Below are 12,265 nucleotides of genomic sequence, written 5' to 3' on the forward strand. Positions count from 1 at the left end.
TGCTGTGAGGGAGCAGGCCATCTTTAAACGCGGAGAACGCCAGTGCAGGTCCTGCATAAACGCTGGGCAGTTTGAGTGTGCTTTGCTAGGGACAAATCCACTCAGCACAGGTTGCAGCACTCACATCTGCAGCCCCTGCTGAGGGGACAGTCACAGACACTCGCTCGGTTGCTGGGCTACGCGATGCTGGAGCAATGCCCTTCTCCCGCAGGCACAGGAAGTTCACAGGGGATGTTTATCCACACCAGAAAGAACTGGTCCACCAGCCGCCCCAGTTTCCCTCCCTTATTCATCCCCGGGCAGGTTTCCCCTGCTCCACAGAGGAGAGGGAGGGGGGTGAGGCTGTCTTGGGAGCCACCAGCAACCTTCCGGAGTGGAAAAGCACCAGCCTCTCCTCCGTTTTCTTTCTTTCTTTCTTTCTTTTTTCTTTTTCCTGAAAGAAAGAGTTGTTTGTGCCAAGAGCTCTTTCTTTTTAAGATGCTGATGTTGGGTGACAGGTCAGCAGGCCCCCAAACTGCTCCAGCTCGCCCATCCCCATTCAGTGAAGCATTCGCTCAGCTTTAAGGCGTAAGCACTGGATTAAGTCCATTCAGCAAAGCCCTTCAGTGCCTGCTCAATTGTTTCCCTCAGCCCAGCAGCACTCCAGCTTCTATGGGGTAGGTGTGTTAATTGGGCTCTTGACAGCTTCCATGGAGAGGATCAGGCTGGTGAAGGACCTGCCAAGGGCTTTCCCAGTGAAATCCCTCTGCTTAGGCTCCAGCGGGGAGGGTTGCGCTAGCTGGAACCATGGCATCCCCTGTGCTGGGCACAGAATTCTCCTGCTTCCTGTTTCCTGGAGGGAGAAGTGAGGCAGTGGGAAGACAACAAAGCCAGAACTGTACGTGTGGGTTAATGTCAGCTGGGCACAGATGTGCAGGATTTTCTTTCCAGAGGTTAAGCTGCCACAGGGTACCAGAGAGGCTTTGCCTCAGAGACTGAGGTCCACCCTCTTGCATGAAGTGCATCAGTGGGGACCAGCTCCTGCTGCGCTGGACTGGCTCTGGCTGCTGGATCCCTCCCTGAGCAAATTGCATTCCCTGCAATCACCAGACCGGAGCTGGGCAAAAGGAGGGTGGGCAGGTTCGTGAGTCAAAGCGGGTGATGGGGTGACTGGGTAAGTCCCAGGAGGGGTGGGAAGAGGGCATAATTGAGGAGCAAGGAGAGTGGGAATTGGAGGTGGGCTATGGGAGGAGGAAGAAGGGGCACTGAGACCACCTCATTTTGATCCCGGTATTCTGCTAGCTCAGTTTGGCTGCAAGGTAGACCAGTGGCCTTAGCTGGCATGTGCATCCCATCCTGACCTGCCTCTCAGGGCTTGCTTCACCCGAGGAGGACAGCCCTAAGCACTGCCGAGAAGATAATACATTGCTGTGTAGGTGATTTTTCACAGTAGCAACAAAGTGTGGAGCAGGGGGCTATACTGGAGGGCCTGGCTGGCTGAGCATCGCTGCAGGGGAGACTGGCTTCACAGGACTGCTTATGGGATTTTGGCCTGTTGCTCCTCAGAGGACCCAGCACAGGGGCTAAAAGACTTTGTCTTCTGCGTCTCTTCCCCTGGACTTTAATGGCTCATTACTCTTTAAGATAACTTTAAGTTTAGCAAAATCAATTTGCTGCCAGCCAAGCCCTCTGCATAAAATACTTGGCATCCTACTGGAGGGGCAGGATTGAGATGTCAGACATCTACCAGGGCTGAGTAAGGGCTGCTTCAGTATGAACTTGTACAATAGAGATAGAAATCTTCAAGATCTGACATGCAAGTGACACTTCTGCTTTTTTGTAAAAGTGAAACTGTTTTGGTCCCTAGACGCGTAAAATCCAATCAACTTTTTGCAAGCTGCTTCTACCATCTTGGCCCAATTCTGAAGGAAAAATCTGATGCTTTTGCCTTTTGCCTGTCATCGCACCTGCTCCTTCTGCAGCCAGGGAACATGTTACTCAAAGAATGTCTCATTTTTGTCTGGCATGACCAGAGATATGCGGTACACGCAAGCATATTAAAAGCAAGCCGTGCTGAAGCAGCAGCTCCTCAAGCTCTAGAGTCTGTTCTGCTCCATCGTAATCACAGTGTGGCTATTTTCGGTCTCTGCTGAAGCTATCTATAGGTGACACCAACTGCTTATTTTAGATCGTGGTCCTTCTATGTCATCGATAACTTTGGAGTCTATATACACACACACCTGGGAGTGTAATTCCTTAATGTGACAATGTACATTCCCAATGCAACTACAAAATCACCGGAATGTGATTTTTTATTCACCATGCTCATATAACACAGTGTCTTTCTCGGCCAAGACTTTCAGAAGCAGATTTCAGGCACACCTTGGAGGTATTTCCAAAATGCTCTAGTGCCAAGCAACCTGCCTTTTGGGAATTCAGCCTTTTTAAACCTCTCAGGGCACTCAGAAGCAAAGTAAAGCCCTATTTGTTCTTAAAATGGAGATCATTCATCCAAATAAAAACATTAATATTTTTAAAATATCAGTTATTTCCAGAGGGGAAGCAAGGACATCTTTCTGACTTACATGGAAACCATGGCTTGTGTGTTTTATCTTCTTGAGTAGAGAATCAGAAAACATGATGTGAGAGAAGGCTGATGTCCAGAACTGCTGGGGTGGGATAAAGGGTGAAAAGAAGAGCAAAAAACATCTAAACTTTTCTCTTTTTTCAGTCAAAAAGGTTTGAAATAGGATGTATTTCAACCTGATCGCATGTTCAACACGGTGGTGCAGCACCTCCAGCTCCAAGCTGAGCAGGCTCAGTAGCTCAGGCCTGCTGGAGGGGGTTCTGCAGAACAGTCTGGAGGGGACTGCTGCCTGCCAGGACATTCTTATGTCCTCCTGATGGTGAGATCATCCTTTTTGTGGGAGCCTTTGGGCATCAGACTTCTAGAAACTACCATGGTGCACATGCAGTGAAATTCATGGGCAGCATCAATCAGTGGCATCACCTGAGGCTTTGCAGGAGTGGTCTGACAGTGGTAGTTTCCTACTCTGGCTCCCGTTGGTTTACCGTGCTTCTGTGGGATTTACTTTGAACGTTTTGTTTGTAAGTTATTGCTTGCTCAAAGGAAATGGTTCATGCTTATGTTAATTATTTGGTGTATTCAGCTCTGTAGTTAAAAGCAAACAAAAAATTGTCCAGAATTTTCTACATCCTGGAGTTCAGTGTGACCCAGATGTCATATGAATGAGTCCTTCTCCCAAGTACAGGAACTGGTACATTGAGACCGTGGGTTATGTGCTACTCCATTTACCTTCATGCAGTCCTGCTACTTACAGGGCCAGGGACTGCCTCTCCCTGCAGTGAACCAGCCCCAGCCGTGTCCTCTCCCTCTGTCTCACCAGCACCAACAGCCTGCCAAAATCAATGCTGTGCCTTGGGGGAGTTCAGAAAACAGGTCTCCATCTGCTGTGTGGAAGCATGAGGCAGTCTGATGAGACTCAGAAAACCCTGGCTGGCACCACAGCAAGCTCAAGCACTGAACTAAGCGTAGGCTGCTGTAGTCCACCACTCTTTATAATGGTGGGGTTTCCTCCCGATGCTCATCTGGATAGCCTAGATGTTCCCTCTTGTTTGGACAATGCATTTTAAGTGTAAGGGAAATCAAAAAGCCAATCAAAATCATCTCTATGAGACCCATTCAATAAAAAAGTTATTGGCAATTAGCACAGGCTTTTTATAAAATAAGTAATTAGCTCTCCTGCCCTGAGAATTAATGAATGCTTTTCATTACACCCCAAGGGGTAGGCAACCCAATAATAATCCGCTTCAGATGAATGTTGGTCTAAAACGACATTGTTTGACAATGCAGGCAGCAAGGATGGCCCACAAACAGGGGGCAATCCTGCTCTGGTGAATGCTGGGGCTGGTTGCTTCAAAATGAAAGGCCATTAATAATTTGTTTGGATTGGTGCAATAGACTTGACTTCTTACTCATTAAGACTGAGAGAGTTGGATTTGTTCAACCAGGAGAAGAGAAGGCTCCGGGGACACCTTACTGCGGCCTTTCAGTTCTTAAAAGGAGGGGTTGGATTAGATGGCTTTTGAAGGTCCCTTCCAACCCAAACTATCCTATGATTCTATGATTCCCTGACCCACATGTGGCCCTTGCTCATCCTGGGTCTGGTGGGAGACCCATGCTGCCACCACTGACCATGGGCTGCTGCAATAGCTTCCTGCAGCCAGGCATTAAAAGCTTCTCCATTACACTTACAGACCCAAGGGTTCAAGTGAAGAGCTGAACCTTCCCCTTCAAGTTCAGCTGTTAAATTAGGAAGACGCAGTCCAGGATGATGCTGGGGAGTTTGTCTCCCAGGGCTTTCCCCATGGAGAGACAGTAGGTAATGGAAGGTCTAATTAAGGAGGACAGCAGCTAGTTTATGTGCTGCAAATAATAGTCCCTTGCCCACTTCTCCCCCTGTTGTCTCACACTTACTTGCCAGGGAGCCATTCCTACCCCAAGGCAAAAAGATGCCTCCAGCCTCTCTTCCTTTGCAGCCCTCCCTGCACTCTCCTGGGGAGCAGGGACGTTCCACCCCATGGTGGGGACAAGGACTGTTGGGAGATGGTGCTGCAGCCAGATGGGGCAACATGGGATCACTGGAGATAAGTGTGGCAGCTGGCTGTGAGCCAACACAAACTGTAATAGCCAGCTGTACCAAATGCCTCTGTGGTGGCCACATCTCCGCTGCTGCTCCACACTGCGTGCAGCAAGGTAGAACACTCAGATGAGCAGTAAATGTAATGACTGTTAAACCCGCATTGTGGTACTGCCTGGAGGTGGTAGTGTGGTATCAGAGCACTGTCTCACTGGATATGTCAAGGAAAAAGTCATGCTGTAGAGCTAAAGCTATAGGTGTAAGGTTAGGAACACACGGGCAGAAAATAAGGAGAAAAGAGTTCAGCAGTGTGAAGGCTATTGGGATCAGTGCAGTGAGCACAGGGCTGTGTTACAGTTCCTTTAGGCAACCTAGGTTTTGGCATTTCATACATTACAGGTGCCAGATTTCACAGCTGTAAGCTGCTTTGAGCACACATTTGTTCTGATGTAATTACTTAACTTCAGGAAAAAAGTGCATGAGGGAAAACAGTTTTTTCATGTGGAACCCTAGCCATCTCTGAGGTACCCTTAGCAGGGCTGCAACCCATACATCAGCCTCCTTGCTGCTTATTGCACCAGCTCTCTATGGGATAGGGGAAATGGGACTGCTCAGCGGCTGGCCTGGGCTGCAGAGTGGGGATAATGGGGACGCTCACACAGAACACCCAGCACCCTGGGGAAGCCAATTCCTATGCTGCGTCATGATTTTAGTACGAAGGAAAAGAAAAGGTCCCTCAGTTTATTCCCGGCTAGAGTTTTATTCCTCCTTTTTTTGCTGGAAGTGTTGGCAGAAATCTGGGAAAAGTTTTACAAGCAGGGGAAAGAAAAAACCCAGTTTAGATGTTTTCAGAAGTTCAGCTGTGATTAGCTTTGGAACATGAATCACTTAACTACCACATTTAAAACATCTGTGCTCAAGGATTACATTTTTTGGTAATATAATGGTAATTTAATGTGTTTGTATTTGCAGTTTTCATTTTATAGAATTGTCTTTTTTTTTGGTTGATTTTTGTTTTTTTTAATAAACAAAATGGATGAAGATTTAGTGTGATCATGCTATAGAACCAAGGGAGATCAAGGCTGGGCCTCCTGTAGATTCATACAGCCCACTGGAGTCTGTATTTTCCATCAGTCATTTTCTTTCAATACCAGGAAAGGAAATTTTTGCAGGGATGGCTGAAGCTTGGAAAGGAAACTATCCTTTAATGCCATCACAGCCACAGTGCCAAGAAACACTAGCTGCTAGTATCTGCAGCTAGGACAGGTCAGACTCTAAGACATAAAAGCAGCTACGAGCTCAAAAACAGGTGGAGTTACGGGGTGAGTATGTTCTGGTTCAGTAGGAGCTGTGACCCAATACACAGGTGCACTTACTGAAGTGGAAGGTGCTCATAAACCCTCCCTATAAACTACCTGCCCTGAAAACTCCCATTAATACAGCACTTAAGGAACCTATATCCCACATAGTCACAGCAAATACAAAGCATGGGTGGCTATTACCTACAAGTTGCCCCACACCAGCCCCTGGGCTGGGTCTGTCAGCCCCTAGCAGCCTGCAGGGTAGTCACTGTCCTTCCCAGGATGCTGCCACTGCCGGAGGGTAGCACATCCAGCACCTCCTCTTCCCCATGGTGTACCAGGTGATTTCTTTGAGGTTTTGGATGCCAGAGAGGGACTCTTCATCAGAGACTGCAGTGATAGGACAAGGGGTAATGGGTTTAAACTTAAGCAGGGGAAGTTTAGATTACATATAAGGAAGAAGTTCTTTACAGTGAGGGTGGTGAGGCACTGGAATGGGTTGTCCAAAGAAGTGGTAAATGCTCCATCCCTGGCGGTGTTCAAGGCCAGGCTGGACAGAGCCTTGGGCGACATGGTCTAGGGTGAGGCATCATTGCCCATGGCAGGGGGGTTGGAATTGGGTGATCTTAAGGTCCTTTCCAACCCAAATGATTCTATGATTCCCAGTCATAGCAGTCCTCTGCTTGTTCTGGACCATGAGCAAAGGGGATGCTGAGTTTCGCAAGCTCTGTGCCTGAGCACAGGATTGTTGCACCCTTGGATGCAAGCATGGAGCCATCAGGCAGCAATGTTAACATTGCTTCTCCCACACACCCACACGGGAGATGTGGATATCTCATGTCAGGCCTGTGAGCTCTGACAGTGCCCCTTTCAGCACTATTGCAGTTACACTTGTTACACCACCACTCTTTATTCCCACTTACTGTATTGTGGCGCTGGCGGTGGTGTTGCAACGACAGCTGACAGATCCCTGCCTTTGCAGATCCCCTCTTGTCGGGTTGCAGGTGCTTGCTAATCGGATAACGCTGTTGTTTCGGTTGCACTCATGTTTGTCTCTGCTAAATGACAAGCAGTAGCTTGTGCTCTGCTTTCTGGTGCTTCCCTTTCAAGCTTCACAGCTGTACCTGCCGTTTCACCTCCGGAGCGCACCAAGGTTGCTCTCAGTGCTTTGTGGGACAGTGGTGGTTCAGTCGCGGGGAAGGACGAACGGTGGCACTCCTCAGCAGCGCCTGGCACCCTGTGGCCCTCATTAGCCTTTCACAGAGGCAGCTCTGAAACCGGAGGGAAACAAAGGGCAGTCACTCGCAACTGGTCCTAATTTGGTTTCTGCTGAGCGATGTGCCATCTCCACTGGGGGAAAGCAAGTTACATGGGGATGACAAGTATTTGTGGGTCCACTCCCTTCATCCCAGGAGAACTTTTAGTTAAGAGACATGGAGATAAATGCTGGAAGAGAGAAGCCTCCTCTCTCCTCCAGTGGTTGTTTCTGTAAATCTACCTCTTACTAATGAGCCCAGGTGTAAACAAGGTGCTGCTCAAACACAGTTAAACACTCCAGTTACCAAGGGGACTCGACCCACAGCCAAAACCACAGGATTAAAATAAGATTTCTCATTATATAGTCATGACCACAGGCACAAGACTACAGTTTAACATATTGCTTCTGTTAAACAAGCTGTTCACCAGTGTCTGAAGCCCAGAGCAACTCCAGCCTCTCTCAGGAAGAGCTCTGCCCGTCACACCATCCATCCAAGGCTCCTTAAGGGCTCTTGCTGCAGGACCTGAGCTTCTGTGCAGCTCAGGTGCTTGGGAGAAGGCTGCCTAATCAAGGAAGGGAACAATTAATAGATTGCCCTCATGCTTGAGATCAGAGCAACTAATCTTGCTAATAATACAATTTCCCACTTTGTCACACATAAAGGATGTCTCATTTAATGCAAGTTGGAAGAGCTTGCATGGTGTGAGGCTCAGTCTCTGCACACAGAGGCAATCTTCAGTGGAGCACAAAGCCCAGCAGCAAATCTGGATTGACTGTATTCCCCAGTGGGTTATTGTGCAGCACCAGTTTTCCAGCTGACTTTCACAGAGCCTTGAGCACGGAGCTGGGAAGCAGATCCAGAATACAGCCAGACTAGAGCATGGTGACTTTGAGGGCTGCTTGCTGTGTGAGTTCGCTTGGCTTGCTTTAGAAATCTTACTACAGATCAGGCTTAAGAGATTAAACATAGGGAACCGGAAGGGTACTGTGGGAAAAAAAGTCAGATAAAGGCTTGCCTATTTTTAGGAAAACAGGAAACAGCGTATTCAGTGGTACTTTTTGTTTGGTTTAGTGGTGGTGGGAGCTGCAAGGCTGAGAGTGAGGGTAAAAAGGGAAGAACATGACTTGAGAAGTGGCACATTTACATAAATGATCTACGTGAGATCAATGTTCTGCATAAGAACTCAGAAAGAAGAAAAGAATCCTACATATTTATAACAGACTTAAAATAAATAATTAGCCCTGTTAATCTGGCATATTAGAGGAACTCCAAATTTATCAGCTCTCAACGCATCTTCGCTTAGCACCCTATGGGCATGCAGAATGTCTCCTTGTTGAGCTATAGAAAATAGAGGTACTTGTCAGCCTCTGCATGGGCACAATGATCACACTGGGCAAAGCCATGTGCCCACAACACAAATGAACCAACACAACTGCAATGTGATGTCTAGAAAGTGTCAAAAAGTGTGTGGCTGGAAATGCCAGAGTAAAGCAGATAGAGGGAATGCACATATGAAATCCAAGGGAAAGGGGGAATGATAACAAGACAGATTAGATGCATACTTGGAAGAGCTTCCAACTAGAAACAATCACAATAAGTTCAACACGGGAAAAGCTGGGAGGTGAAGGTAGAACATCAAGGATCTTTACAGGAAAGATAGAAGCAAATTGCAGTGAGAAGACAATCTGCAAACTTTTAAGGTAAAAATGTATGGCGGGCATTTCCAGATTGGGTACCTGTCACTAAATCCACTAAAGTCAATGACCTTGGCAAAGAAGCAGTAGGTCATAAGACTGCATGTACCTGAGCAGTTAGGCCCGAGACCTAAAGGGTGCACATCACCAAAAGCTACAACAGTAACCAGCAAAAAGCCTTCCCAGGAGCAAGGGGACTAACTGTATCCTTACAAAAGGCATGGGACTGACACCCAGGGACATAATGTATATCATGGAAAAGACGAGCCCCGTTCTTGTTACTACCTGCAATGTTTCACAAACCTGAAATTAAGGGATTACAAGAAGCACTGCAGAAGAAAAGTGCAGGTAGCATAGCTTGTAGTATATGAAACAAGACAAGGCTCTGTAAAAGTGGAGGAGAGGAAGAGGCACAGGACAGGTAACAGGTCTTGCTTTGACCCTTAGGCAAGATCATGGACTGTAGGAAGACACTTAATTCTTCCTCAAATCAGCTATTTTGGCAGGATAATTATCGGACACTGAAGGACCAAGGGACACTCTAAACCAGAGTTCTGGCTGGTTGTGAATATCATAAAATCATAGAATCATAGAACGGTTTAGGTTGGAAGGAACCTTAAAGATCATCTAGTTCCAACCCCTTGCCGGGGGGGGTGGGCAGATGAAGAGATCAGCCTTGGAGAGCTCGTGGCCCTCCTGCCAAGGGACAGGGACCCCTATAAGCTGCTGTAGCTTGATGCAGATCTCCTGAAGCTCCAGCATGCACAACAGGCACCACAGCTGAGACTGAGTCTTGAAATAACCTTCCGGAGTGCTTTGAGAGCCAGAAACACTTCACAGCATTATTGTAGGCACAAGAGAGTTGGAGGAATGAAAGCACCCATTGATGATGTGCCACGTCGGGGCAGACAGTGCTCAGAATCTCAAATCAAAGAGGATGTTGAGGCAGCCAAGAAGATACAACCCAAATCTCAGCAGAGCCAGGTGTCAATCCCAGACAATTTAATTATGTCTGGAGAAGTCAACCGCATAGGCAGTAAAGCCTGCTGATTATAAGCAACAGTGAACAAGCTGACAACGAAAGGGGTAAACAGGGAAATTTAGAAATTGCAAAGGAGGCTGAAGTAGGTCAGTGTGTTCACACCCAGCAATGCAACTCAAGCCACTTACTAAAGAAACTGCATTGCTCAGGTACAGAATAAGTATGACAGCTAGGGCAGTGGATGTAGAGAAAGGGTGAGAGCAAGGATCTGGAGCATTTGTCAGCATTGCCATTCAGTATTTCCTTCTCCTTCCCCCACTACAATCAGGCTCATGCTACAGGCCAAAATGTAGCTGTAAATAAGTAATAGGACTTCGCCAAGCTATGGCAATGACTGTAAAATGTCCCCTGGTCTCCGCTTCCCACCTTCACAAGTGTCTATTTCACTCGGATGGCCATGTTTTTACTCTTAAACTATAATCCATCAAACAGTGTGACATTTGTTGATGTTCAGCACAGACTTAACATGTTTAGTGAAGCTGAGACGATGATCAAGTGTTTCTGCTTTTGGAAAGCTGCAAAACTGAAAAAAAAGTCATTGAAAGACAGTACAATATGCACAGGGAGAGCTCAAGAAAGGAGGGGTGGTGTGTCACCCCAGAAATAAAGGCTTGAGTATCTGTAACCTGTATGAGCTTCATATGAGGCACAGTAAGGATGGGGAACCAGTTTGTAAAGACAGGCAAGCTCATGTAGGTCACTGCTGGTTTTTGATGGTCATCCTCTCACTCTGTAGCATCCTAGTAGAAATTGCTCCTAAACTACTTGATTGCCACAGAAGAGGAAAAGGCAGGGAGCAGCACCCTGGAAAATAACTGAATGTCTTTGGAAGTACGTCAAAAGTTTGGCAGAAGAGTAATGTCAATTCAAAATAGCAGCCAGCGTGTCATCCTGTAATTGTCAGTGTGTTCAGCTCAACGAGACACAGTCAAATGATTTGTAGAAAGCAGAAGCCTCCCACATGAGCACGATAAAGCCTGATGTGCTGTATCTCCATCAAAAACAGGAGAGTGGGAAAAGAAATGCAGCCAGAGGAAATACTGTAACCAGAAACAAACTGCCCAGGATGGGCAGTGAGAAGGACCTCTGTGTCTACTCTGAAAGGCAGTCAAGTGGGGGCTCTTCGCCACGAGGCAGCTGACTGGGGGGCTCAGAACAGTGGTGTCAAATCCCTGCTGCTCCTCACGGCATCCTGAGTGCTCAACCAACACCCATGCCCAAGTACCCTAGTAACACTCACAAGTAAATAACTCGTATCTCAAGCATGGGAGAGCCGAGTTGTTAACTAAACTATTTACAGACGTTCGATGTAAGGCTGTGACTCCTGGATACCCACAGCTTTTTAGGTGTGATCAGTAGCTGGGATTTTATCACAGCCTGACAATCACTGTCCTTCCTAACTACTAAACTACTAAAATCTGACTTCTGAAAGGGCCTCCATCTGTCTCCCATATTTCTTTAATTTACTAAGTTGTGCCATATCCCCATCTGGCAATTGGCTGGAGTTTGTTTTGTTTTGTTTTGTTTTGTTTTCTCCCCTTGAGTTATTCAAGGAGACGCAGAGCTGGCTGAATATATTAGATCATTATATGTCTCTTAAAGTAGTTGCTGGATTTATTTGAATAGGGATTAGCAAGATTAAGAATGTTTTCTTTAAATGACTATAGTAGCCTACAATTTTCAAATGGTAATTTTTGCCCATTATATTGATTTGTAGTTAAGGAGTTTGATGGGTTTTACTACAGTATGCAAAAAGCAGTTAAGCTTTGTTTCTGTGAAAACCAACAGTTTTAGAATTTTGTTCAAGACTGTGAAACAACAGCTGCACAAATCCCATTGAAATTCAATGAAAACTGACCTCTTACCCTTTTAAGTTGCTTGAAAAGCTCATTTATAGAACTTCCAGAAGTAGCTTTACACACAATTAGTATTTCCTACCAAACATTCTTCATACAACTTCGCATATTGTTATTTTGGGAGTTAAAAAAAGAAGGAAGAACATTCCTGACACAGGGAAAAGTGTTTCAGCTCTGCTGAAAAGTGCTTCAGCCCTTTTCTCATCTGTGTTTGTCTCTCTGAAGTCCTGCGCCTCAGTTCAGCTATCTGTGGTGCTTGCATCAACAAAGAATGAAACCTCAGTCTAGTTTATCTTTCTATCATCTCAATTCCACCTCCACACCCATTATTTTATCTTACACCCTTCCAAAAAATAACCAACCTTCTGCAGGTCTTAGGAACTTTAAAGGAGCCATCCAGGTTTCCTTTATCGGAAGGCAATGTTTGGATGAAGACCTGGCTAGTCAGGATCCCACTCACATTGCTCCACATC

This window comes from Nestor notabilis, unplaced genomic scaffold (genome assembly GCF_000696875.1).
Source record: "Nestor notabilis isolate BGI_N333 unplaced genomic scaffold, ASM69687v1 scaffold24534, whole genome shotgun sequence".
NCBI lineage: Eukaryota > Metazoa > Chordata > Aves > Psittaciformes > Psittacidae > Nestor > Nestor notabilis.